Source organism: Emys orbicularis, chromosome 4, assembly GCF_028017835.1.
Source record: "Emys orbicularis isolate rEmyOrb1 chromosome 4, rEmyOrb1.hap1, whole genome shotgun sequence".
NCBI lineage: Eukaryota > Metazoa > Chordata > Testudines > Emydidae > Emys > Emys orbicularis.
The window spans coordinates 116,814,466-116,842,450 of NC_088686.1; positions in this window are offsets into that span (position 1 = coordinate 116,814,466).

Here is a 27,985-nt window from a genome sequence, read left to right on the forward strand (position 1 = left end):
GCAGGAGGAGAGTCCTTCCTGTGGAAGAAGATTATTTCGCGAGGAGAACTAATTTCACTGAGGTTCCTGCTTTTGTTCCCCGCATTTTCAGATGAGTGGATTAGGAACTTCCTTGTTCCTTATTTATTGTTAAATGAATTAATAACTGATGGAAGCAGAAGGGGGAATGACTGCCAGAGCTCACCATAAGGGACTGGTCTCCTTTTTCCTTTCTACACCCCCACCCAACAGTTCCTCTCATGGAGGTCTGGGACATTGCTGAGCAACTTTCACTTCCCTCCCCTCCACCTTCCCCCCGGTCTCATGCCTACTTGTCTCAGTGGAGTCAGGTGGGGGTGGGTGTTATGAAGTGACTCCCACAGACTCATAGACTCTAAGGTCAGAAGGGACCATCGTGATCATCTAGTCTGACCTCCTGCACATTGCAGGCCACAGAACTTCACCCACCCACTCCAGTAATAGACCCCTAACCTCTGGCTGAGTTACTGCAGTCCTCAAATCATGATTTAAAGACTTCAAGTTACAGAGAATTCACCATTTACACTAGTTTAAACCTGCAAGTGACCCACACCCCATGCTGCAGAGGAAGGCGAAAAAACCCCTAAGTCTCTGCCAATCTGACCTGGGGGGGAAATTCTTTCCTCATGCCAAATATAGCGATCAGTTAGACCCTGAGCATGTGGGCAAGACCCACCTGGGAAAGAATTTGCTATAGTATAATGGTACTAACACTTCCCTATCTCTTCTGGAAATTCCTCACCTGCTGCATCCTAGGACTCCATTAGCCTTTTTCACGGTGGCATCACATTAACGGTTCATAGTCATCCTGTGATCAACCAATACACCCAGGTCTTTCTCCTCCTCTGTTGCTTCCAACTGGTAAGTCCCCATCTTATAGCAAAAATTCTTGTTGTTGGACCCTGAATGCATGATCCTGCACTTTGCACTATTACATTTCATCCCATTTCTATTACTCTCCCCACCGTCCAATCTGCTGGGGCCAAGGGAGTTCCTCAGCAGTTTCCAGCTCTCTGGGGCTATCTGTGCCTCCCTTCCCTTTACGTTCCCTCCATTAGTGGGGATCCTCTTTCTGCTGCCTCAGACATGTGCAAGGAGACCCACAGAAGGAAAGACTCCTGAAGGCAGGGAGCAGGCTAGCGAAGGAGCGTGGGTCTTGGCACTCCACCCACACTGAAGCACCTCATGCTGCCTGTCACAGTGAAACGGTAGGACTGGGAGGGAGAGGCAGAAGGAAAGGCATAGTGAGAGATAGATGGGGAGGAGGGCCGAAGGACAGACTACCCTTGGTCACAATGAGAGGGAGGAGGGCAGAACTTCATGCCAGCACATCCCACTGCAGTTCTGTTACAATTCCAACTCTGGCCATTTGTGCGCTCGGTGCTGTATAAGCCACAAAGGAAGACACTGAACCTGCACCGAGGAACTAATTACAGTGCAAGCCCTGGGGAGAAGGGACTTGTCAGCTGTGGGATCTTGCACAAAGTTGAGCACACGAGTGTTCAATAACAAAGGACGAGGGAGTTCTGTGACATACCCAAAGTCACAAGAGTGTCAGTGACTGAGGCAGGATTAGAACCCAGGGTCCTATGGCTATTCTACTAGGCAGAGGAGATGATGCCAGGTTTGAAATACCTAGCTTCCAGGTAACCACCGCTTCAGAATCCCAGCAGGATTGATTTAGCCCTTTATTGTTCCAAGGCAGTTGAAACTGAGTTCCTGCATGGGCCTTTGAGATGAAATCTCCAGAACCAAGATCTTCCTGAAACTTCGACGGAGCCATATTCTGTCAGAATATCCAATTTAGATATTTTTGGCACAAAACATTTTGATTTTTTGTTTTGAAATGACTTTTCAGTGTGTTATTTTTGCATTATAATATATGTTCCAATGTAATAATACAAAATTACAAAAAGTCCAAAGTGAAATGAAACATTTTGAATGACACCTAATTTTTTTTTTATTATTTTCCTTTGTGGAGAATTTTGAAATGTTCAGGTTTTCACTTCAAAGACATATTCTGAAAACTTTAAATCCTCTGTAAGACAGAACTTCCATCCTCTACACAACCCGACTCACTTCCTAATATGAGAGCTCAAAGACAGTAACTGCAAAGCATGCAGGAAAAAAATGCATATGCAAATTTAGAGTCTGGTTTGTTTGGTTTTGTAATTTAGCCCTTGACAAGTTTCATTAAAGACAGAAATGGCCCTATTATCCCTGCCCCAGATGTCCCCTCCCACAACTGTAGGGCAGTGCCACAGCGGCTGCCACTCCCCACTAAACATGGTTGATTGTGTGTGCAAGAAAAAGTGATTGCTCTCCATCTATTGTCTTTCAAGTTTAGTGTGAAAGGTATTATGCAAATGTATGTTGTTGTTATTCAAAATAACTGGAATATCAGATCACTTAACTGCTCTACACCATGCGCACTGAAGGCAAGCTGTAGACTGTCACACGGCCCATTAACTAGACCAGTGAGTTGCCCTGTGAAGACACGGAATACAGAGAAGATATATTTAATTAGCATATTAACTGATCGTCCAAAAGAATCATACAATAGGTCAGGCTAGCTCTACATCCTGCGATTCTTCTGAGTCCTCTAACAGCTGGCCCCGTGGGGTGTTCTGATTGATTTCTGGTGCAGGGGATTCCCTCCTCTATGCTCTGGCTGAATTCCAGTGGGGGAATATGCCTCCTAATTCTCCAAACTGGGAGGGTTCCTGAAAGCCAGCTGATGTCTGTGGTTATTTACAGGCATTTCATCTACTTGCTGTCTCTAGCACAGGATCAACACCACAAACCTTGTCAGCGCCACCATCCTGTCACCTTGTTCAACAGACTATATAAGGGGTCGGCAATCTTTCAGAAGTGGTGTGCCGAATCTTCATTTATTCACTCTAATTAAAGGCTTCGCGTGCCAGTAATACATTTTAACGTTTTTAGAAGGTCTCTTTCTATAAGTCTATAATATATAACTAAACTATTGTTGTATGTAAAGTAAATAAGGTTTTTAAAATGTTTAAGAAGCTTAATTTAAAATTAAATTAAAATGCAGAGCCCCCTGGACCGGTGGCCAGGACCTGGGCAGTGTGAGTGCCACTGAAAATCAGCTCGCGTGCCGCCTTCGGCACACGTGCCATAGGTTGCCTACCCCTGGACTATATTATTCACGTCCATTGGCAATACATAACCTGACTGGGCTTATGTAATGGTAGAGAAAGACCCTGTGCCAAAAAAGAGGCATTTCTTAAAACGCCATGCAGCGTATGATAATGAGTATCACAGATCCACATGGCAGGATGCCCTCTAGCATAACAGGATTCAATATCACAGCTACCTGAAATGAACAGGGAGGGAGGAGGGACATATTGGAGACAGAGGGTAGGGGAGAGACAGACTGACATGATTGAGAGGGACAAGCAAAGAGATACAGAGACATAGAGAGATGGAAGTGAGAGACCAAGGGAAAGAGCACAAGGCAGAGCAGGATAGGCAAAACATAGGGGCAGGAAAGACTGAAACAGACATCTTCTCTTTGAATAGGTTCTACCATGTCCTGTACAGATAAGGGCTTCTGCAGAGGAAAGAGAAAGATACTATACTTCCTGCAGTGCAGGAGCAGTGGGGCAGAGTCAGAGGCAGAGAAATAGAGGCATTTCCCATAAACGAATGAGCGGTCCTGGCCATAAACCTGGTATCAATTGTGCCTTTTTGTTTTGTAACAAGTGAAATTCATTTGTCATTCCAGAAATAACCCAACTGCATCCCTGAGTGTCTAAATCACAGGGCTGCGAGCTGAAGTGGCACAAGCTGCAACATGCTGGCTGGTTTTCCCTCTGTGCTGCATTTTAGCCAGTTCTCCAAAGCAAACGGAAAGCGCCAGCTACTGCTAGCAAGGAGGCTAACATGCCAAGCAATAAGGAAATACGCCCTAAATTACTGAGAGAGAGAGAGAGAGAGAGTCTTGCTCAAGGCAGCACTTTACATGGGCCTGGATCCATGTAAAGCAGCCAGCATGAGAGGACATGACATAACCTGCCGTAGGAATTGTACTAAAACTCCAAGCATGTCAGAGCAGGAGAGCGTAGGAGCAGTGACTGATGAAGATTAGTCTAGATAGGGAGGAGGAATGGTATGTAAAAGAGGGAGGGGGTAACTATATGGCTATAGGGAAGGAAAGGCAGGGTGGAGCCAGTGATTCTGCTTGGTGCCCTGCCAAGGTACATATATGTTAATTGAGCAATCCTGTTTCACTGCTTTCCTTGAAGGTAACAAAAGGCCAGACTGGGGGGGGGGAGAGAAGCAGGGGAGAGAGAGATTAGGAATGCACCACTAGCAGTGTGGAACTATCTGCAACCAAAGTCTTCACCAGACATAGGCCTGACTGCACTGGAATATTCCAGAGTTCATTTCAAAGGGCTCCAAACAATAGTACGTCTGGCTGAAAAGACCAGAAAACAGAGGGTCACGCTGGTGTTCTGAATGACAAGGGTTTAAGGTCACCCGCAAAAGATACTGAAGGGGAATGGGTCACGAGGAGTTTACTGAAAATGAGGGAGGATGCAGAAAGCATCTCAAAAATGATTTTATCTCATGCACCCCCAGCCTTTAGACTCCAAGTTTTTGATTGAGTGTATTAGGTTTCATTCACCAGCTCGTTGGCAGGCTGGAAAGAACATTATATTGATACTGCAAACTGGAAGAGGAAATGAAGATCACTCCCTCTCTGAACTAAATTAGGGCTAAATCCTCACTCTGCTGAAGAAGGTTGATTAGATACTGTCTGTTGGCATAAAGCATGCTATCCCTACAGGTTTTAGATATTGTGTTCCCTGAATTATTTGCATACATAAAAATATCTTGCCTTATTGTCAAAGTACTTAGCCCTTATAAAGTACTTTGATCCACAGAGCTAAAAGCAAATATCTGCAACAGAAATATCATTATCCAGAGTGTACAGGTGGGGAAACTGAGGCATGGACCGGTGACGTGCTTTATCCAAGGTCATCCAGCAGGCCATTGGCAGAGCCAGGAACGGAACCCATGTTTCTGGAGTCCCACGCCAAGGTTCCCTAGGCCACGCTGCCTCTTAGAGTTTATGCCTTTATCTGTATTTTATTTTGGAATACGTTATTGGGAAATTTTAAAATGTGCAATTGCATGTGTGAAAAATGCAACATGGAATAGATGGGAACTCCCATAAAGCAAGCGTTGGGCCAAAATGAATTTTATTTTCATCTTGATTTAAGTGAATACTTAAAGGATGTTTTTAGTGGGTTTTTCCCAGTTCTGGTTTTACATAGATGTAGGATACATAGTATTTGTGCCAATTCATCCAGTACAGAAGCTATTAATCTAGAACTGGTGACAAAACTGTAATTTGCAGCTGCTTAACAATGCACAGCAACTCCACAAACCAGTTCAGGCCAGGAACCAAAAGTAAAGAAGAATAAAGTCTCCCGTTGAAACGGCAGTGTGAATGATCTACATTCAGTTTTTATGGGACTTTGGAGTTAGTCTATTCTTGTGCAATTTCAAAAACAACACCTCAGACACACAATGCCCCCAAGCACCAGGCTGTGCCACTGGTTCACCCTGACTCAGAAGGAAGAGTGGTTTCAACTGACTCACCAATTTTTCTTTGTCTATCCAAATACTATTGGCCCTGCTTTGCCTGCAAGAGCTGACTGGAACATGGAAAGGAAAGTCTAGACAATAGAGATAAAATAATAGACAGACTGACCAATAAGTCGCCTGCCCAAGCTTTGGAAATTTGATCTAGCAATGAAGATTCACAGATTTTTCAGGCCAGCAGGGACCGTTAGGATCATCTACCTGACCTCCTGTGTAACACCAGTACTGCCAACTCCAGGCATTCAAAAATCATGAGTCAGGCCAGAAATATATCATGAGATTGGCTGCAAAAAAAGAGGGCTCTTTTTCATTTGCCTTCTGGTTTTTCAGATGTTAGGGTGCACTCAGGTCACTTTTCCAAGTTTTTCTCCACAATCATGATGATGGCTAGAACAATATTTTGAAATGAAAGCTGAGATTCTTGCATGATCACAAGATTCCAGGAGCTGGGGCTTTAAGGAAAAATACCAAATACTGCGAGACGCATGAGAGCTGGCAGCACTGTTACTCAGCATGTCACCCAGTGAATCCCTCTAGACACAAGGCCAGATCGTTGAGTTATACCCAAAATGCAGACAGTGACAGTTGGGGTGGTACTCAAAGCTGGCTTATGGCTCTCAATTGCATTGCTATAATACAAGTGCTCCTCTGAGCACTTCTTCCTTCCCGTGCTGTCTTAGAGCAGCCCCGAGGCCTATAATGGCCGTAGAGGGCCAAAAACCTGGCTTGGGACTGGCAAGGTGTAGGGACATCCTGACCACACCCCCTAGCTCCCCAGAGGGCAATAAGGAAGATGTGTGGCGTGCAAGCCCATATGTCAGCTCTCTGTCAGTACAGCCCTTGCACTGGGATGATCCTCACTTCAGCTTAGCAGCACCGCACGTAGCGGCTACATTGCACCTGGGCACCTGTCCCATACGAGAAAGTGGAACATCTGCAGCTGCGTGGCACATATGCAAGCAGTTCTGGTCTAATAATGCACTCAGGAAAAATATTACTCTTTGTATTACGGTAGCGCTAGGAGGCCTGGGCTCCATTGTACTAAGCACTGGGTAAACATATTGTTTGTTATTGTCTGAAGACGTCCCTGATGACAGTATTATGTCTTGTGGGTATGCCTGTGGCTGAAAAGGCCATTGTGCGAGTGGCAATCCTTTCCACTTTGAGGGCGTATGTAGCTCAATTTCAAGGAAGGGATTACAGTTTGTGCCCCCTGAATCTGCAACCGTTTACAACTCCGCCTCAGTGCCTCAAGATCCATAGGGCGATTAATCTTGAAGTGTGTAGACATATAGCACCTATTAACAAAGAGACAGTCCCTGCACCGAAGAGCTTAGAATCAGCAAATAGCTGAGATAGCTCCATCATTGCATTCTTTGCTGGGAATTAGTATCCAGGAGAAGGAAATAGCAGGAAAAATTAAGTGGGCACAAACAAGAGAAAAATAGGCAAGGGAGAGTGGGGAGAAAAGACCTATATCACAGGCTTCTGCATACATTTCACTACCCTTCACACAGTACACTGCGTACACATGTTCCACGCATGGACTTAAAGGGCTTGACTGGAAATGGCTTGACTGGGGCATCACACACTGGTTTAAAAATAGAAATAAATACAATTCCTTGTCCTGGGAAACAGGTGAGGAATCAGACAAGACTGTTGGCAAATCAGTCCCTCTTTAGTCTCCCTCGCTCCCAAGCACCCCCATTCGCTTTCATTGTGCTGCGAAAGCATGGGTTTTAGAAGAGAGAGTGAGGCAGAGTAACAGAGCTACCCGGCAGCCTATCTCTTGGGGCTTCACCGATTTGCCGGAGTGGATGGAATCCAAGAGTTACTGATCCCCACACACCTACATTCCACCACAGAGAGTTCTGCCCTCCAGGGAGACGGGGAGGGAAGATGCTACAAACATGCAGCTGGGTGTTTTCACTCAACCAAGTGTTTGGATACATACCCAAGGGGGCTTTCTCATTTTATTTTATTTTTTTTTAAACACAAACACTGATGACACCACTTTGGACCTAAGATGCTTTGAAACACTCATCCCTTGGAGGCAAAGAGAGGAGGGGAGAGAAGAAGTATTAATCTACTGTGTTATTTGCCTGCAGTCCACCCATAATAATTGATCCTTTATGATAGAAATACACCACTCCAGGCCATCATGCAATCTGGGGCAGGTCATTCTGTCAAGCAGCAAGCCAATCTACATAATAAGTGCTGTTGGGGCCAGCTGGTGGTTTAGCAATAGTGTAAACCCCGGAAAGGGTCTATGGAACTGGACTCAATCTTTCATTCAAAAACTGGGTAGCCCTGACCACCTTATGCCATGATCAGGAACGTCTATGTGGGGGCGGCATTCTTGAAAGTAGTCTAAGGATGCAGCAACCCTGATTGAAATTTCCCCTTGGCATTTTCATCTGCTGTCTACTGGTTCTAATTGGCAAGTAGGTGCATTTAGCAAACAAGATGCATTCGTCACTCTCAAAAAGAGTGCCAAAGAAGAAAATCTACTCCCATGCTCCTGTGTGAGCTTGGGGGGAATGTAAGGAACTATGCAGGTCTTTACTGCCTTCTTTAGTGCCCTGTAAGAAGAGCCAGGCATAGTCTTTGAAGAGAGAGAGAGGTGGTCAAGGTTAAATCTCATCCTTGGTATATTTCCCTCCAAAAGCAGGATAAAAGATTGTGAGCAAAAAATACAGGCAGTTTAAACTTGCCATGTTCCTGTGCTATACATAGTGCCCAAAGCCCCTATAAGAGGATGAGACAGCTAGTTGTAATATAGATGTCACGGGTGGAAGAATGGTCTCATTGTTACGATACTGGACTGGGACTAAGGTGATCTGGGGTCAGTGCCTAGCTCTGCCACAGCTCGGTCTTTCTGTGTGACTTTGGGCAAGTCACTTCATTCTATGTGGCATCAGTTCCCAATCTTCTCTTTGTATGTCATATCCCTTTCTCCTACCCTTTCTCTGTCTTGTCTAGTTGGATTGTAAACTCTTTAGTGTAGGCACTGCCTCTTTTTATGGGTTGTACATTGTCTAGCACAATAGGGGCCTGGTGTTGGATGAGATCTCAATGACCTACCATAATATTAATAATAAATGTCTAGTGTCATGCTGATGATAAGCCTATGGTGGAGCCACATTGGATATTTGCTGTCTGAGGTTCAGGTGTATGGGACTATGTGGGGGCACTGTGTCCATGGTAGATCTATCTCCCAGTGGATCAGATGTCCATAGTGTATATGATATAATGTCACCATTAAAAAATCAACTGTGTCAACAGCAAAACAATTAAACACATGTATAAATCCCATTGACTTCAATGGGAGTTAGCGTGTGAATAGGTGTTTTCTGAATATAGGCCTCGTTTCCTATCCTAAGCATAAGGGGATATTTAGTTCCTTGGATATCGCTGTGGTAAGTGTTGGTTAATCCTGGTGACCACACTAACTGTTTATTTTTCTGTAGTGCTGCAGGCTGTTTTATTTTTAATTTTGTACTGAATACGCTGTGTTCCTACAACACATGCATCAGTGAGAACTCCATTTCAGAGCTGAGAGGCATGCATGGGTGTAGCAAGACTGATACGGTGTGTACTGGACATCTGTCATAGCAGCTACATTTCTACATTGCCATCTGAGTTTGGAGAATGTTTCTTCTCGGATAGCCCTGAATCACCTCAAACATTCAGAGTAATGAATCTCCTTTAGGATTATGGACCGCGTTCCCATTATCTATCCATCGGAAATGCACACATTGTCTGCCTACCTGCTTCTGCTGATACCATCCGCTTCCCCTCCCATCCGGGCAATGCAAAATAGAACTCTCGCACTCCTATTCCAATTGCAATGATGGGAGGCTAGTTCTCTATGAGCCAGAAACTGCAGGCACTTGTACACATTTAGGTAAACATTGCCTTGTCTGTATATGGAACAGCTGCCCTCACTGAACCCATTACACACAGCTTGCTGCTGACGGTGAATATTTGCATGGATTTGATAAGGTGACAGAATGCCGTTTGCACATTCCTGTTTAGAAGGAATATGGGGAGAATCTTTGTGCCCTGCCTGCCTTTTCACACTGGCTCCATGAGTTAAGGACCTACATTTTGTGTGATCATACGATGAAAGGTCTTATTGTAAGGTATAGGCAGGAGGGAGTTAAGGTTGTTATGGAATCACAATTCTGTGTTTCAAGACATTGCTTTAACATAGTGAGTTTTATTGAATTTCCTTTGCGATGGTCACAAAATAGCACAGCAGGATTGAAACTAGGGTTAGAATGCAAGTCTCCTGGATCCTAGCCCCATGTTTAAGCCACTAGGCTACATGCCTTCCAGGCAGTAGTATCTCCACTTCCTCCTTATTCAGCAGCAGAATTCTGAGAAATTACTAGCCAAAAAATAATTGCATGAATTTTCATGAGTATATTTTTCCCTCCTCTTTTGCCCAGATCCAATATTAATCCTTAGGAAGAGGAATAAATGAAGTTCCTTATGGCACACACGTCACTCTGATGAATCTATTCTGCCATCACTGCAGAGAACACATGCTTTTGCATTAAGGGGAGTGAAAATGCATTATTTCTCTTGCACCTTAATGAAGGAACAGAGCCCTTTTGAGCCTTCTGTTTTAAACAGCTGTATAGTATCAGGTGAGATAAAATGGCACAAGTCCCCCTCATTGTCTATGCAAATTATGTGATAATAATAAAACAGAAATGATTATACAAGAATACAGTAACAGCTTGGCATAGCAAGGTATATGAGTAAGCATATGCTGCTTGAGTAGATTTCGTGTGTGATTGGTTTTGTATTGGAGGGAAGTTTGTATGGTAGGGTATGAGTATGTGGCTGCAAAGGAGTAAGTGTAGGAGAGAGGATGGTTGTGTGAGTGTTTGTGTAGATGGTTGTTATGTGTGCATTTGAGAGAGAGCATGTAGAGGAGTATATTTGTGGGACTGCGGTCATATGAATTAGTATGTATGTTGGAGAATGTTTCTGTAGGTGATTATAAGTGTGTGACAGGGAGAGAGGACTGGTGTGTGACTGTGCAGAGGGATGCAAGTATGAGACTTATGTGTGCAAGCCTCTTTGGGTAGAGTAAGTGCATAAACATGAACGCAGATGAAGGAGAAAGAGCAGGACTAGGAAACAGAAGCAGCTGGTGAGCCAATGGGTTGTGGTTCCAACTTCAGCCCTGCCAATTGAGTGTTTGGTTTCTTACACACACACACACACACACACCTTTTGTTACTGCCCAATTTTCAGTTAAGATAAATAATGGCAAACGGTCATAAACCAACAAGGTGTGTGTGTTGCGGGGGGGGACGTACGACGTAGGGAGTTACATGTGTGTTTGACTCATCTTAGAATGCAGGTATTTTTTTATAGCACTGAAGGCAAGCGGTTCAGCCTATCAGATTGCTGGGATAAGGGAACATTCTGAGCCCCTCTCACTTTGAACAGAACATGTGTCACTAGAGCAATAAAACAGCTGCTGTAACAAGGGATTGGTGAGCGCTGCTCGTAGCAGGGAAGTCTGTTCCAAATGTGAAACTATAGTACTTAATTAGTGTGGACATCACAGCAGGGGGGGTTTCTGTTGGAATTAGAGGGAGTAGGGGCCTTAGTCACAATTCTGACATAGAGAAACAGTTCAACATCCCCTATCAGTTTAGGCCTGGAGAGAATTCACAAAGCAGCCTCTCTGATTCCTCAGTTCTAAAGTCAGCGCCATTGTTACCCACACATATCCTATTAACTGACAAAGAAACAGGCCTGAAGGACATGAAATAGCAGGTTTAGAACTCTCCTAGCAGCTTTGGAAAAAGAGACGTGAAAACATAATTAAGGAAGCTAATGTAAGAGGGATCACAGACTAGAGGGTGATCTTCAATTCAGAGAGGTTTTCTCCCAATGCAAATAAGAACAATTCCAGCAAGCCACAGGTGTACAACACAAAGCCCTCTAAGGTCAGCATCCACCCAGAACACTAGGCTCTGGACTGCATGACCATTAACCCTTTTATTTTGCAGGTAGAGAATACATCTTGCTGTGGCACTAATAGCTCTTGCATTGCTCTGTTACAGACACAGCTATTTTCACCTATGCGTACAAAACATATGGGCCTCCCCTAATGGAAATGTGGTGCAGGGAGGAAGAGGGGGAGATGAGGGGATGGCAAGAAAGAAGCCTTCACTAGACTAATTTTGAACAAAACAGCACATTTTGAAAGTAAGACATCTACAGAGTAACCTGGTAGAGCAGCAGCCTCAAGCTGATTCATAAATAGATATTAGGGACAACATTTCTGTAAACACAGGAGCCTAAATTGAATCCACAAAATGTGTGTGCTTATGCAAACAAGTAATTGCACATGGAAACATGTATTTGTATTTCTCATGTGAAAAGAGTACTTCTGTGTACGAGTCCCAGGCTTGGTCTACACTTACCCCCCAATTCGAACTAAGGTACGCAACTTCAGCTACGTGAATAATGTAGCTGAAGTTCGAAGTACCTTAGTTCGAACTTACCTCGGTCCACACGCGGCAGGCAGGCTCCCCCGTCGACGCCGCGGTACTCCTCTCGTCTAGCTGGAGTACCGCAGTCGACGGCGATCACTTCCTGGTTCGACTTATCGCGTCCAGACAAGACGCGATAAGTCGAACCCAGAACTTCGATTCCCAGCCGCCGAACTAGCGGCTGGGTGTAGACATACCCCCAGTTCTTAATACACAACTTTTTTTTTTTTTTTTTTTTGGATGTGCATATTTTGTGGACGTAACCTAAGCACCTGCATTTTGAAAATGTCGCCCCAGGCATTTATTTTGTAGTGGCATTAAAAGACAAACACTAACTTCAAACAGCATGAGAACACTGTTAGCTGTTAGCACACCCTGCAGCTAGCAGGATCATAATAACTCATACATGCTCTTTATATAGCACTTTTTATCCATAGATCTCAAAGCACTTTACAAAGGGGGCTAGTATCACCATCCCCATTTCACAGATGGGACAACTGAAGCACAGGGAAGTGGAATGACTTGCCCAAGGTCACCCAGCAGGAGAGCTGGGAATAGAATCTAAATCTCCATCCAGGTGACCACTCTGCCTCACTTGTATTCCATACACGTACAGCCAGCCAGCCATGAAACTAGAAGTGCAATCAGTATTCCAGCTATTGTGGTCAGCAAGTAGGCTTTTGACTTGCTCTAACCACTTCTGCCATGCTCACCATCTAATAAAGGTAGCATATTACAGATACTGACTATTCACCACCAGTTTACCCCTTTATATGTAAAGGTGCCTCCTATCAGAGCTCCATTGGTGTTAGGTATGTTTTGAATTCAAACCCCACAGTGGATAAGCTTGTTGTTTTTTTCAGCTTTAAAATTCTTCCCATGAAGACGTGTGACTGGAGAAAAGAGAGGGAGCTGGTGGGAGTGGGGATTGCTATGCAGAATGGGTTGGGGAGTATTGGGGTCAGTGAGGAAAGAGTTTGCATGGCTACCTTGTTAGCAGCTGGTCTCACACCTGGCTTCTGGCACATAGGTGACCAGATTCTCCAGAGAGTTTAGCAGCCACAATCAGGGCCAGATTTTCAAAGGAACTCAGGTCCCATTTAGGCACCAAAATAAATGGGCAGATCTGTCCATAAGTGTCCCATGTGGTGGTCCTGCAAATTAACAAGGACAAGCTAAACCAATGTAAACCCATGCAGAGTGTCCACACACAAATTGGCTGCAGGATCCAAATCTTCAGTTAAATGGTGCAACTTTGTGTGTAGACCAAGGTTATTTCAAACTCACCCAAATCAATCCAATTTAGAACTGCATCTCCCCCACCCTTTAATTCACCATGCTGTGCCTACTTCAGATATGTGAGTGTGCACATGTCTTACTTACTCCAGTAGTACACACACACACACGGAAATTCCATGCTTTTGTGTGGTTAAATGTCTGGCAAATATTGTTTAAAGTGTAACTGTTAAATCGCGTAAATCTGAGTGGGATAACACAGTATTTGTTGCATGGCAAACATGTAGAAAGGAAAAATCAACAATATGAGAAGCATTCAGTGCATTGCAAAGAGACATAGGGCCAGATATTTAGGCACCTAGTGGGATTTTCAAAAGCACTTAGTTGCTGTGCGCTTTTGAAAATACTACTGAGCACCTTTCGGCATCTTTGGGTGCCTAAATACATTTCCAAATCTGGCCCTTTGCCAAAATTGTACAAACTGGTTTACAGATACCTTTTAGGTTCTGCTACACTCAGAGGAAATGCATCATATGGCTACCATAATGAAGCCATCCATTAAGGGAAGTAGTCTAGGCACTACAAGAATCAGAAAAACGTGCATATTGTTGCAAAACAGAAAAACAGTGTTGTGTAGTTTAGCTGTCTTCACTCTCAATCATTTTCCATGTCAAGGTTACTCAGTTTCCAAGGCAAAGGGCTATCTTTCTCACTGCCAGTGCTGCAAACATAGCTGAGGACCTGGGTTCCTCCTGCTTCTTTGATTATCTCCTGAAGTAACAAAGAGTTTTACAATCAGAATTTCAGGTGACATTTTTGATCCCAATGCATGAGGAAGAATAGAATTCGACCTTCATTTCCACAGATGTGGTTTGCTCTGCAGAGTTGTTAGCAGGCGAGAGGTCTTGCTTTGGTTAGTAGATCTTACTGAACAACACACAGGGAGTAAGAAAGGGCCATATTTCTGATCTTAATCAGGTTTCATGTAATCATTCCGGATGCAGAGAGGGCTCCCCTGATAGGTCAAAGTCCTGGGGCTTTCCATGGAAGTTCTATTTCACCTTCCTGAAGGATATGCAGACCTATATTTCCATGAGGAAAGCACAGATGATTCCCACTGGCCTTAAGTGAACAAGCCACTTAATTGCATAGATATTCAACAGGTGAAGCAAATGCCAAGTAGCCCTCCTTTAGATGTCTTTGTTCAAGTTATGAGGTTGCCATTACTGTTATGGTGTCAAGAAGGGGGATGCACTCAGAAGGTATTGAGAGAGAGAAAGATCCCTTTCCAACATAAAATAGGGAAGATTTGGTAGGATGTGTGGAAGCAGAAGATTAGTGGTACAGAAAAAAAATCTTCCCATTGTGGTGCAGATGCAGTTATGAGGTTAAAGTTGTGACAGAAGCCCCCTTCCAAAGTGATACGGGAGGGAGTTCTGAGGGTAAGGACTATGACGACAACTCCCCGCTCCCAGTGTGGAATGGAGGGAACGGAAGTACTGGGGGATGAGGGGTATGGAGGGAGGACAGCCCCCTTCTGAGTATGGGACAAAGGGGAGCGCTGTGGATTTAGGGACACCTGCCTCCTTGTGGGGAACAATGAGGAATGTGGGGGTTAATAAAAAGCCACATTCCTCCAAACTAGAGACAGCTGGGGAGGGGAAGCTGATCCCACAGAGAATGGACGAACAATAGGAAGGTCAGAGCTAATGAGTTAAAAATATACATGCTCTCTCTCCAGTTTGATTCTGTTTCCTGGAAGAAGTTTTATTGCCACTGAAACGCTGAAAGCTCTATGAAGCCTTTGCCAGCTGGAATAGCCTCTTTGCACCTGTCTTTTTGTTTACACAAATCCCTTCTCTAATAGAGCTAATCACTTCGCTTTGATAAATCTGCCAGGGCCCCTGATAGGAGCTCCTTTCTAGCTCTTGGCGCTAAACAAACAGACCATTGTCTCCATGGGGCTAGCCACCCTGTTAATGGTTAAACTGGGGGGTCGTAGGACATGGCATCAAACTGCAGTTGGGCTGCAAAGGAGCTGGCTGGTTCATGTTATGATGTTTGTATGATGTCTGCAGTTTTATTATAACACATTAGGGCACCAGTGTACTCCCATGAGCTCATTCCACACTCCTCACCTTGTGGCGGAAGAGTGGACACCTGGAGTAAGGGAAAAGGGGGATTGCAGGAAGGATGGATTTAATGGGGAATGCATTTCACAACTCTGAGCAATCAGGGAGTGACCCACATGAATTCACTGGGATTTCCCAAGTGTCTCCAGTGTAAACTATAGATTGACAACAAGCCCATAGTGGTTTGTAATTCTGTAGCCACAGCAAATTCTGTGGAATCAGGCCCAGCTGTAGAATCCTTCCGAGGCAGAAGCAGTGATTCTGGAGGATTGACAGGGGCTTGCTACACACATTGGCTATTGAATCTACAATTTTCTGCCAGGGGGTTCCATTAGAACCATTCACTGCAATGGACCTGCAGATTCCTATGGGTCCTGACTGTCATTCTGCAGACTTTAACTGGAGGATCCAAGATGTCCTAAGGGAATGCTTTTATGAATTATACTGAGAATTTTTAGATGTAAGAATCTAAGGTGTGATGTGGGATGAAAAATATAAGGGTATAGTGGCGATGTGTGGCCATTACCCAGCTAGTCAGAGATCATGTTCTATCATCCCCTTTAGTGCCTAGGCAGCACTTCTAACCCCTAGATCATAAGGCACTTTACAAATGGGGATTCCTCCATTATTACACATGGCAAAATTGAGGCACAGAGAGGTTTATACAGAGATATAAACTGGCCGTGGGGAAGTTTAGGCTTGAAATTAGACAAAGGTTTCTAACCGTCAGAGGGGTGAAATTTTGGAACAGCCTTCCGAGGGAAACGGTGGGGGGTGAAAGACCTCTCTGGCTTCAAGATTAGGCTTGATAAGTTTATGGAGGGAATGGTTTGATGGGATAACGTGATTTTAGTCAATTAGGCATTAACGTGCCATCGCTGCTAAAATGAGGGTCCGGCTATAGAATCTTGCCTGTATGCTCGGGGTTCTACTGATCGCCATATTTGGGGTCGGGAAGGAATTTTCCTCCAGGGTAGATTGGCAGAGGCCCTGGAAGTTTTTCGCCTTCCTCCGCAGCATAGGGCAGGGGTCACAGGCTGGAAGATTCTGTGTGGGTGGGTCAGCTTTTGTGGCCTGCATCATGCGGGAGGTCAGACTAGATGACTATGTTGGTCCCTTCTGACCTTAAAGTCTATGAGTCTATGAGTCTAAGTTGCTCAAGGTAACACAGGAAGTTAATGGCAGAGCCAGCAGCAGAGCCCAGTTCTCCGTAGGACCATTCTGGTGCCCTGTTCATTGAGTCCTGTTCACTGCTCTCAATTTGCCATTATGACTCAGGGCATTCCAGGAGGTTTCATTATAAAGAGTGAATTTGGGATTTCTTTGTTTCTTTTACATCCTGCAGACTAGCCTCACTTTACAGGGTGCATGCCAAACCCAAGAAAATGGGCATATCTCTCAAACATCTCTCCCTCCACACAGACATCACTCATTTTGTAGCAGAATTCATCTCCCCCTCACATAGACCTAGGGACATCCCACTTGGTTGCAAATTATTTTAACCAGCAATGCTGAATTGTGAAAATGAATCTATAAAGAATGTAATTTTATGCTACAAAAATGAGTCCCTCATCATGTTAATCTTCCGGTTCCCTTATAATTTTCCCACTAGCTTCTCTCTTGGGTCTTTGCCCACCTTGTGTCCCACATCTGAGTCTTGGAAGCTCTAGAGAGATGATTAGAATTCCTCCACTGAATTCAGGGCTGGTGGACGCTAATGACAGGCAGATTCCTAAAGGTCTGTTGTTTCATTTCTGAGCTTTATCCAATAAGCAAATTCTTTACTTTAGAAATCAAGTGAGAATCTGTTCTTGTGAGATTCCCTGAACTTTGATTAGCTAGCTAACTCGGGTTAAAATAGCAGTGAAGTCATGACAACTCAGGTTTAATTCGGCTTGGCTGTTTGAGTTAAAGCCTACAGAGGGATCTGGGGTTAAATAGAGCTGCTAACTTGAGTTAAAAGCCAAGAAGCAATGTCATCACTAATATTTTCAGCTGAGTTAGCTAACCTGAGTTAAGAGCACACCCCTCTTTTGCAATGTAGCCCTACCCTGAGATGAAAGTATCATTAGAAGAATCTTTTCCTTTGGAGCAGAGAGATGGGCTGACCCTAATATGGCCACATCTTCCTTCCTCCTTGCAACCCTTTAAGAGACTCTGCAAGAGCCCTTCATCTCCTCTCAATTCTTCAGCAGGCCCCACCACTCTCCATTAACCTAGAAAATCTGGTTGCAGGGCACACATTCTCTAGCAGTTTTTAGCTAGCCCTGATTGCTTTTTGTGGGGCGATGTAGGGGGTATGCAATTCCCTTTGGAGCATATAACCCCAGAATATGTGGTAGGAAAGGTAACTATTGAAGGAAAAGTAAGAGAGAAGAGAAAGGCATTACAAGGATATGCAGAGTGCCATCAGATAAGATTAAAGTTCAAGCAGACTAGGGAATAAACCAACAAAAGAAGACTTAAGAGGGTCCCAAGCATGAAGAGGGGGTAAAGATGGCAAGGGAAGGGGGAGTTTAGAGTATGTCTTTTCAGCCAAAATACAGACCAGGTGAAAGAGAAGTGAGTAATAAGGAAGTTGGTCATTAAATCCTGGGAGTTTGTTCAAAGAAAGGAACAGGATACATTTAGTTTCAGCCACACAGTAGAACCTCAGAGTTACAAACACCAGAGTTACGAATTGACCAGTCAACCCCACACCTCATTTGGAACTGGAAGTATGCAATCAGGCAGCAGCAGCAACAACAAAAAAGCAAATACAGTACAGTACCATGTTAAACATAAACTACTAAAAAAATAAAGGGAAAGCAGCATTTTTCTTCTGCATAATAAAGTTTCAAAGCTGTATTAAGTCAACGTTCAGTTGTAAACTTTTGAAAGAACCACCATCATGTTCTGTTCAGAGTTATGAACATTTCAGTGTTCTGAACAACCTCCATTCCCGAGGTGTTCGTGACTCTGAGGTTCTACTGTGTTTTCCTTTGGCAGCTCTCTTCCCATCTCTAAGGTCTGTGATTCTATGCAAGGTCAGGTATCCCCCATAAAGTTTTGTTGTTGCAATGTCAGTTAGGGGTGTGATTTCCTTTGAAATGACATAGCGATGCTGGCAAAAGCCCTACTTATGCCAGCATAAAAGTGTTTTTGTTAGCATAACTTATTTTGTTCACAGAACTGGTATAATCTATTCTGGCATTTTAGTTGGTATAAGATGAATCTACACTAGCAGGGGTTTGCCAGTATAGCTATAGCTGGCAGTATATAGCTATACTGGCAAAACTTATAAGCGTAGACTAGGCCTAGCCTCCTGAAGGCCTGGAACACACAAGGCCAACTCTTCAGTTAGTGTAAATCAGCACTATTCCATTAAAATCAAAGGAGCTACCCCCATTTCCAGCAGCTGAATGGCCTATAATCATTGTTGGATGATTTCTGAATCTGCTACACAGGGTAGCTACCCACAGATGCTGTACCTGCCCAATGTTATTCACGTTCTGTAGGAAGCCTTGGTGTGCCTTATGAGGAAGCTCTGTCTGCTGGGTTGTGTTGTCAGCTCTCCATAAACCTAGGTATTTTCCATGGGAATATGTTCAGAGTTAGAATACGGTTTAATTTTGCAGTGTGGTGGATGGGAAACCAGTTTGCAAGTCAGGAGACCTGGGTTCTAGTGTCATTTCAGCCATTGACTCACCACGTAACCTTGGGCAAGTCACATAACCCCCTCTGTGACTCAATTTCCCCTCCTGCAAAATGAGTACAATGGTACTTAACTATCGTTGTGGGGCACTTTGAGATGGCTAGGTGCAAAGTGGTACAAGAATGCCAGTATTTTATTGTCCATTGGAATCCCCTCTCCAAAACCTGCTCTCCATTGGAACCTTTCCAAATGGACCATCATCATCTAATGAGACATACCTTGTTTGACTTCACCCTGTTATCACTGAGGGAGCCTTTTCTAAAGCAACTAATTTCTTTGGCAAAGCACGATCCCATCTGCAGACCTCCATCATTCAACAGAGGTGGTCACTGCTCGATTCCACTTCACTTTCACGTACTCTTTCTGAGCAGCTTGGAATAGTTGGGTGCCGGATGAGATAGCAGAAGGAAAAACGACTGATTTCAAGAATTGCCCCACACACACATAAAAAGCCAAATCTGCTTGCATATCAGGGGTCCACTTATGTGGAAAGGGCTGTTGTCTCCTAATGCAGCCTATGACATCAGCAGCAGCAGCACCATCCTGAAGTCTCAGAAATCACCATCCTCTGTAGACCTGCATAGGTGGATGACCTTTCATGGCTAGCCTTCAGAGTGATCAAGATATAGCCAGCAGGAAAAGCAGCTCCCAAATTATTATGGCTTGGGAGGGCCATGCATTTTTGGGGCCCTCAGGGTTTCAATCTTGGAGTGAAGAAATGTGGATGCTCTCATCCCTCCCGGAAAAGCGCATCACAGATGATCAGAGCCCGAGGTATTAATTACAGGGATGGGAGTCCTTCTGCCCTTCCCCACCCTCACCCCTTGATTTACAGCAGCCTCTTTCATTATATCAAAGCCCTTAGGCCCCATTCCCTGAGCAGATACAGTATCTCAGCCTTGCTGTGCATAGCTGGCTCTCGGAAAGGCTGCCAAAGAGTTATCTCCACAGGATGATTTATGCCTTGCCCACACTGGACGAAGAACCTACCTGCAAGTGTGTCTATAAACACACATGCTGTCAACAAGGTTAAAACTGATTCCATGACCAGGGTGGCCAGGAGAATTGTTTTTAGTCTGAGAGAATTACTTTAGAATCACATTAACCGGCAAACAGCTATGTTCAAATGCAGATGTAAGCTATCATGTTTCTGATCCCACTGTGGGCAGGATCTTCTTACATACCCTGGAGATAAAGAGAGAAATTGTGCCAGGTTTTGATGAGTATCCAAACACTAACTGGCCAATATGTGCTATTGAAATTCTTGATGGCTAATGTTGCTCAGCGTGGAGCTCCAGAGAGTTGAAGGAAACTTGCTATCCTCCAAAAAGGTGGGCAGATGAAACCTGGAGCAGAATGATCAATATCTGAAAATCCCATTTGCATTCTACATGGGTCGCTGAAAAGTGCATTCCCCAGTCAGATAGAACCCTAGAGAATGAGGTGATAAGCCTTGTGGTTGTCACTGGATTTGTTCTCCCTTGGGCTAACTCCTCTTCACTTATTTTTGAGATGTAGGGACTCTCCAACTATTTTATTTCCAGCACAATTATAGGAAAAGTCTCACATGTAGCCTGTGGAACTCATTGCCACATGATATCATTGAGGCCAAGAGCTTAGCAGGGTTCAAAAAAGGATTAGACATTTTTACAGATAACAAGACTATCCAGAGTGATACTAGTTGGGATTGAAAAGAGTTTGGAAAGGGTAATAAAACCTCATATTTTTGGACATAATCCAATATTTAAGTAAAAGGGATAAGGAAGAAACTTTGCCTGTGACCAGATTATCCCATACCTTTTAAAGGCACTGGACTGGCACTCGGGATATCTGGGTTCAATTTTTGTTTCTGCCACAGAATTATTTCAGCAAGTAACTTAATCTATGAGCCTTAGTTCACCCTCTATAAAATGGGGATAATAATGCTTCCTCTGCCTGTCTTACCTATTTAGATTGTAATTCTTCAGACTGGGACTGTCCACTACTACATGTGCAACAGCACTTAGGATAACAGCACCTAGTGATCTTAGTTGGGACCTATAGATATTACTATAATACATAAGAATCCAGTATAACCATAGCAGTGCATTCAGGATGGTATCTGTATCAAGGCTGTACTTGCTGGCACCTCTAACTAGGCAGTGAGGACTGTGCTTTGGCCATTGAATAAAGGACCAAGTAAAAATTGGAACTGCCCTACACTATGCTGTTCTGTCACTGCAGCCAATCCCCCTTCGACTCTCTCTCTCTCACACACACACACACACAAATATACACACACAGAACAAAGGGAATTTTTTTTCTTCTTCCCCAAACAATTAATGTCAATGCAATGAGAGGCAGGTGCTCCTGGCGTGCTGCCGTCCTTTTTGTTTACCGAACACTCCTTGAAGATTATTTGTGTTGAAATCTTTTGGCTCCCCCCACCCCCCAATCTTGTTAACGTTCTTTGAGCCAGTTTTAGTGCCCTAAGGGCCTTCTGTGACAAGCCCGACTACAGCCTGCAAAGAGAACTGGAGCTCAGGCAAGACCTCATCCCACCCCCTCCCAACAGGAGCCGGGGGAAACAACAGTAGCATGTCGTCAACCTCCTGGTGAAGAATGGGGGCTCTTCCAGCAAACATCTTCTCTTCTCTCTCGCTCTCTCTTTGTCACTTGCTCTGAGCAGAGCTAACTGCGCCATTGTCCAACAGCCGCATCAGCCCTGTGCCGCTGACCCCACTATTTCCATTTGAAAAGCAGCATTAATGTGAAAAGGAACTCGATTAGGAGTCATGTTTAACTCTTCATCTCCATACCTCCTAGTCCTCTACCCCTCTGTGACTCCCCCTTTCTTTCCCTCCAGCCTCTTCTGCCTTCTCCTTCAAGTTACTGTTCACTCTTCTTCTCCCCTTTCCTATTTTCTGTCCAAACCTTTTCCTGTCTCCTCCTTTCTTTCTTGTTTGCTTTCTCTCTATCTCTCTCTCCACCTTTTCTTCTCAACCTTTCTTTCCACCTCAGAACCTCTCCCCAGGGCCGACGAGGGGGGGGGGGGGGGGAAAGCCAGTACAAATTACCGGGGCCTGGCGGTCCAGAAGGGGGCCCGGGGCCTGGCTTTCCCCCCCTCTCATCGGCCCTGTTTAGCCTGTCTGCCCTTCCTGGGGGGCCCGATAAAAATTTTTCACTGGGGCCCAAACCCGCTTTCGGAGGCCCTGCCTCTCCCTCTCCTTTCCTCCTCTCTGTCCCTTCACCTCCCTTTCTCTGCTCCCCTGCTCTCCCATCAATACTAGTAAATTGTGCTCAGTATAATGTTTAGTGTGCCACTGAAAGTAAACAATCCCTCGACCTGCAGAAGTCCTGGTAGTGTCCAGATACGCAAACAGAGGAAGAGAAAGGAACATTGCCAGAACACACAGAATGTTCACAACCAAAATACTTACAAGGAAAGTAGAACCATCTTCCCTCAGGAGTCTTGTGTTGTCCTCTGAAGCATGAAAAATCCTCTCGTTGACTCCATTCAATCCTGCAATTCTTCTTCACGCCCTATTTAAGCCTCAAACATTTGAGTAACATTCCTAGCAAAAAAAAAGATAGGATTTCAAGCAGTGAAGAGTTAATGTTAAAATGTGTTAGAAGTTGGACATTAGACTTCATTCCTTTCCCCTTCAATTTTCCAGTGGTTACATATATGAAGACTAGGGAATTATCAGAAGAATGGTCACAAATAAATTTTGTCCATTATAATTACTCAAAAGCCATTTTCACTGAAGTGCAAATTTCCTCCTATTGCCCCACCAATCCACCCCAACTCTAACCAGGATGGGCTACCTCTAAACGGTCATTCATTCTCTGTGCCCATTCATTCCTTGGCCTCTCCCCTGAGTCCACTGGCCTGGGTACTAATTATTACCATTTATGGTGGTGTTTTCTGTTCCAGGAGGAACTAGATTGAAACCAGTTCATTTCACAAAGGCCACCAAACAGCTTTTGCAAATTAACAAATTTCGGTCACCATTTTCCTGGACTGGATTTGAAGCAGAAACCTAAAAGTGAAAGTCTCTATACCCCATTGTCGAGTCCTTCAGCCATGTATTCCAGTCAGACACTTTCATTATAACATGAACATGATTCTTAGCATCTTTGCTAATGAGTGAAATATTTCTTGTTATACAGATATTTGGCTCTCCAATGAGTTCAATTATATTTAATGAGAGACACTTTAACATTAATATTTGTAAATATTTTACCAAAACCTTATTTAACTGTCATGTAGATTTCCTGTATTTCCATTCATACAGCTGCTGCTGCTCACCTTACATAATTGTAATATGTAATCGGCTTCCTTCTCATGCCTGATTCTTGAATTCAAGTCACAATCCAGTTCCATGAAAGTGACTGTGAAATCACAAATGCTAGATGATGACATCTCTGAATGAGTCAGGGAGGTGGAGCCAGCTGGCCATAGAGAGCATTATAAAAGGTGGCCATAATTTCAAAATCAACAAACGGGTTTGAGACAGCATTTTTTAGGATTGCAAAATATTCAGGAAAAAGTTCACTTTAAGAAGAATGTCTGGCAAAATCCTGGCTCCATAGGGAATTTTGCCATTGATATTACTGACTTCAGTGCCAGAATTTCTGCTGGGATTGCTACTGCCAACTTCTGACACAGTAACAATGCGTGTATATTTTTTGGAGTTCAGGGTTTGTTTGTTTTTGTTTCAAGTAAGTCTGAATGAGTCTATCACAAAATGCTGACCGCGTCTCATTAACATTCACTTAGAGCAAAAAAACACAGCTTTGAATAATATCGATACTCATTCACCTTTTTCGTTTAACTCCAAATACTGTTCATTACCCTGAACTCTCATACCATTGCAGTTTGTTTCTGGTAAACAGAGAAGAAATTCTATTCAATAATGCAATATGTCTTGGACAAACATTTTGTAGTTTACTCCCCCCCCCACCCAAAAAAACGATTAAATGAAAAACTCGGACATTTCAGGTGTTCCACAATAAGTTGCTGGGGCATAAGGCATTATATGGAAATCTGTCCTGGTCACATTAGCTTTGTGCCATTTATACACATATCACAGGACACAGTAATAGTGGGGAAGAAGCTATGGGAAAAATACGTACAATTCAGCTGGGTTTTCATACTTTTAAAACTTTGCCTGAGTGTGACAGGCCCATTAAAGATTTTTTGTCATTTGTTTATAATATTAGTGCTAATGAAGCCATCGTTGTGGATGTAATATCTTTGATCCAGGAGCCAAAATCTCAGCTGAAGAAAATGGATGCAGCTCTATTGACTTCAGTAGAGTTTTCTCCCATTTACACCAGCAGAGAATTTGGCCCAACAACTAAAGCATGTTGAACACTGCAAAGTCATTTTCAGCCATCCCATCAGAGAACACCAACACAACATGTGACGTAGATGACCAGTCACACACCATAAAATAACAAGTGGTGACTAGAGAAGCTGAAGTGAAGAGTTTGGTTATTAGGGGCTAATTGCTTGTCCAAATGATTCGCTGGATGCTTATGCATAGCAAATAAATTTTCAGAGGTCACGGTCAGTTAGTAAGTGATTCACTGTCAGGAAAAAAGGGTTAAATTCATCAGGGCTAACTGATTCTCAATGAATTATTCAGCCTGCTCTAACTGTAACCAGCCTGGCTGAGCACTAGACTGGGACTCAATAAACCTGAGTAAACTCAGGGTTCTTCCTGGTTCTGCCACCAGCCTGCTGGATGACCTTGACCAAATTGCTTCACCTCTCTGTGCCTCCGTTTCTCAATTTATAAAATGGGGATATTGATAGTGACCTCCCTTTGTAAAGCACTTTGAGACCTATTCATGAAGGAGCTAGGTATTATTAATAAAGCCAATTTGGTCAAAGCATCACCCCTACTTTTCCCTCTTGATTATAGGCCATGGTCTGACCTTTCTCTATAGTCCCCATGGGCTGCATGTGGAAAGGGGAGAGAGCATTTGAGGTCACCCCTTACATGCTGCGATCTCTGCTTTGCCAGGGCTCCCTTGCCAGCAAGCACTACTAGTTTGGTCATTGTTGGTTTTTTGGAGTGTGAGCTCCTAAGGAGCCACATACCAGCTGGGAATGGAGAGAAATTATAGCAGTGCTCTGCCCTTGAAATGGCCATTCCCAACCCAGCACTGTGTTGGGGATGGGAAGCAGTTGGCACAAGAACTATCTACACCAACTTTATGGGGAATTCTCAGCTAGCTAGCTACAGCCAGATTCCAGCTCCCATGCGCTACCTGGGAGTAAGAATCTGGCTCCACTTATTACACCCCAGAGGAGTGACTACAATAAAGCCTTCTCACTGAGCTTTCTTTTTGTGTAGGCTTTGATTAATTTTAAGAGCACATGGCAATATGAAGGGACATGACTGGTGAAGACATGGCTATAGAATAATCCAGGGACAGTTGGAGAATTCTGACTGGCTCTTATGGATGTTGTGCAGCTTCTAGGTGTATAATTTCATGGGTCTGACTATTTTTCTTATTTTTAGATATGTTTCATTTCCTAATCGCAACAACACCCTCCAGGCTGTACGTTTGAAGAGGATTACTGCATGTCTCAGATGGTAAAGTCACCCCCGTTGGCCTTATGCCTTATAACACCACCTGAGGCATGGTATAATCATCCAGCAATGCACTGCTTGTCAAGTCGTATTGCTTACACAAAACATGCTGTGTTTTACACATCATGAGCGAATTTCCTTTAGCGAGATCAATGGTGCTCTAAGACACTGCACTCAGAAACAAAATCTTTTCTCACACTGGAAGCGTGAAGCCAAAGCTCCTTTCAATACATAACATTTTTAAATAAGGTCAAAACTCATGTCATGGAGTGAGTTTCAACAGGACCGTAGCAACATAGAATTGCTTTGGCCAATCAGAAGTCACCTACGGGGGCTCTCTGGTAGCGTTCAATTAACCATGCAGGGTTCTGTTGTGTCTTCAAGGTACAGTCCCACACTGGAGGAGATATGGAGGCACAATCTCCAGTAAGATGCCTGGAAGGCATTATTCCTGAAACTAGCACAATGCCTCCCAGGGCTCCAGGGAGCACAGAAAAAGTGCAGCCAATGTGTATCTGTTCCCATCTCTACCCAGTTGGTTAAGTGCAAAGGGAAGGTGAGGGCCCCGAAGGCCTGCAGCTGTGCCTGCCCATTGTGCAAGGGCCCAAGGGAAAGGAGGATCCTTTCAAGCTTCTTCTTCCCCCTGATTGCACATCTGGGTGGGACCTAATCCGGTCCTCTGTGTGCCAGAGCTAGCACACTGACTGGCTAACTATGTGTTGGTTTCAGTCCAAACAATGTGTACAGTCACACACTGATCAGCTACCTGCCCTCAGAGCTGACCATAAATATGCACACAAACACTCAGCCTGATCCCATAAGGTGCTTCTGGGGCAAGTAGCCGTTTGACTCCTTTTCTGGGTACACGCCTTTCGAGGAGAGATGTCTCTCTCTGCTTTTGCACTGTGGGTGGACAATGCTGTGAGGCATTTCAAGGTGGCTGCTCTTTCATACGGAGAGACTCACACCATGCGCTCTCCTGGAGAACTTGCATTTGTTCTTTCTTGCCTGGTTGTTTTTCCTTAACACAAAAAGCCATTCAGAGTGAAATTTCATATAGGTCTTTGTATGTAGAAAATAGACCATGCTGAAGACCCTCCACTGACACTGAAGTCAGGATCAGGCCTACTGTTTTAAACCCAATTGTGTCCAAATACCATGTTGTCATTAGATAAATAATTCGGTATGATAATATTAGCTGTAACACCCATTATTCTGTGATACTGTATCCCTGGTATAAATGCCTCAGCTTTCAGTACTGAAGCTTTAATAGTCCAGGTTACAGTCATTATCTTGTAAACAGGAAGCATCCTAGTCACCTTCAGAGTATTTCCATCCTTTTCTCAGCACACCTAAGGAAGGTGGATGTAACCCCTGCTGCAGAGACTGTCAGCGTAGGAAGCCATCTTGTAGTAATTGCCCACTCAAAAGCCTCATTGAATTTAATGGGAATTTTGAGTAGCAAGGAATATGGGGCCAGGGTGAAATTGCCCAAAAAGAAATTTGGACTTGGAATAAGAGGTGGGAGAGCACGAATATCGTCTGAACTCCCTCCCCATCCTGCCCTGAATCTGTTCTCCTGCCCAGTGGTGATGATGCCTACAGCAGTAAAGAGAGGAGGGAACAGCAGGACCTTTATTCTGTCTGCCTACAAACAGAGAAAGAAAAGGGGAGATTTTTCCTTCTACTAGAGTCCCTGAGCTCATTGTACTACAAGAAGCTAGGGGATTAGAACCCTCATCTCTAAAGCCTGCACTAACTAACATTCCCCACATCACCACCAAGAGGCTATGTAAACCCTAGCCAAGGACCACTGTGGCTATTAGGCACTGCAGGAAGTCCACCCAAGTGGTCAAGAGTGACACCACCCTGCGGCCCTCTGATTGGCCGTGCATACTATTTAACCCTGGAATCTGGCCCAGGAAGTTATTTAAGCACCCACATAGATTTTTGGCTTGTTGTGACACCAGACCATACCTTGCATCTGATACCCAATCTCTGACCCCAGCCTGCCTCCCACCCTGATTCTTGCCTCCTGATTCCAGCCTGATATTACTCTGACCCTGACTCTTGCTTATCAATCCCAGCTCTAGCGATTGCTCTGATCCCTGCTCGCTGACTACCACTTGGTGGCTTTCCTTGACTGGTGGACACCAG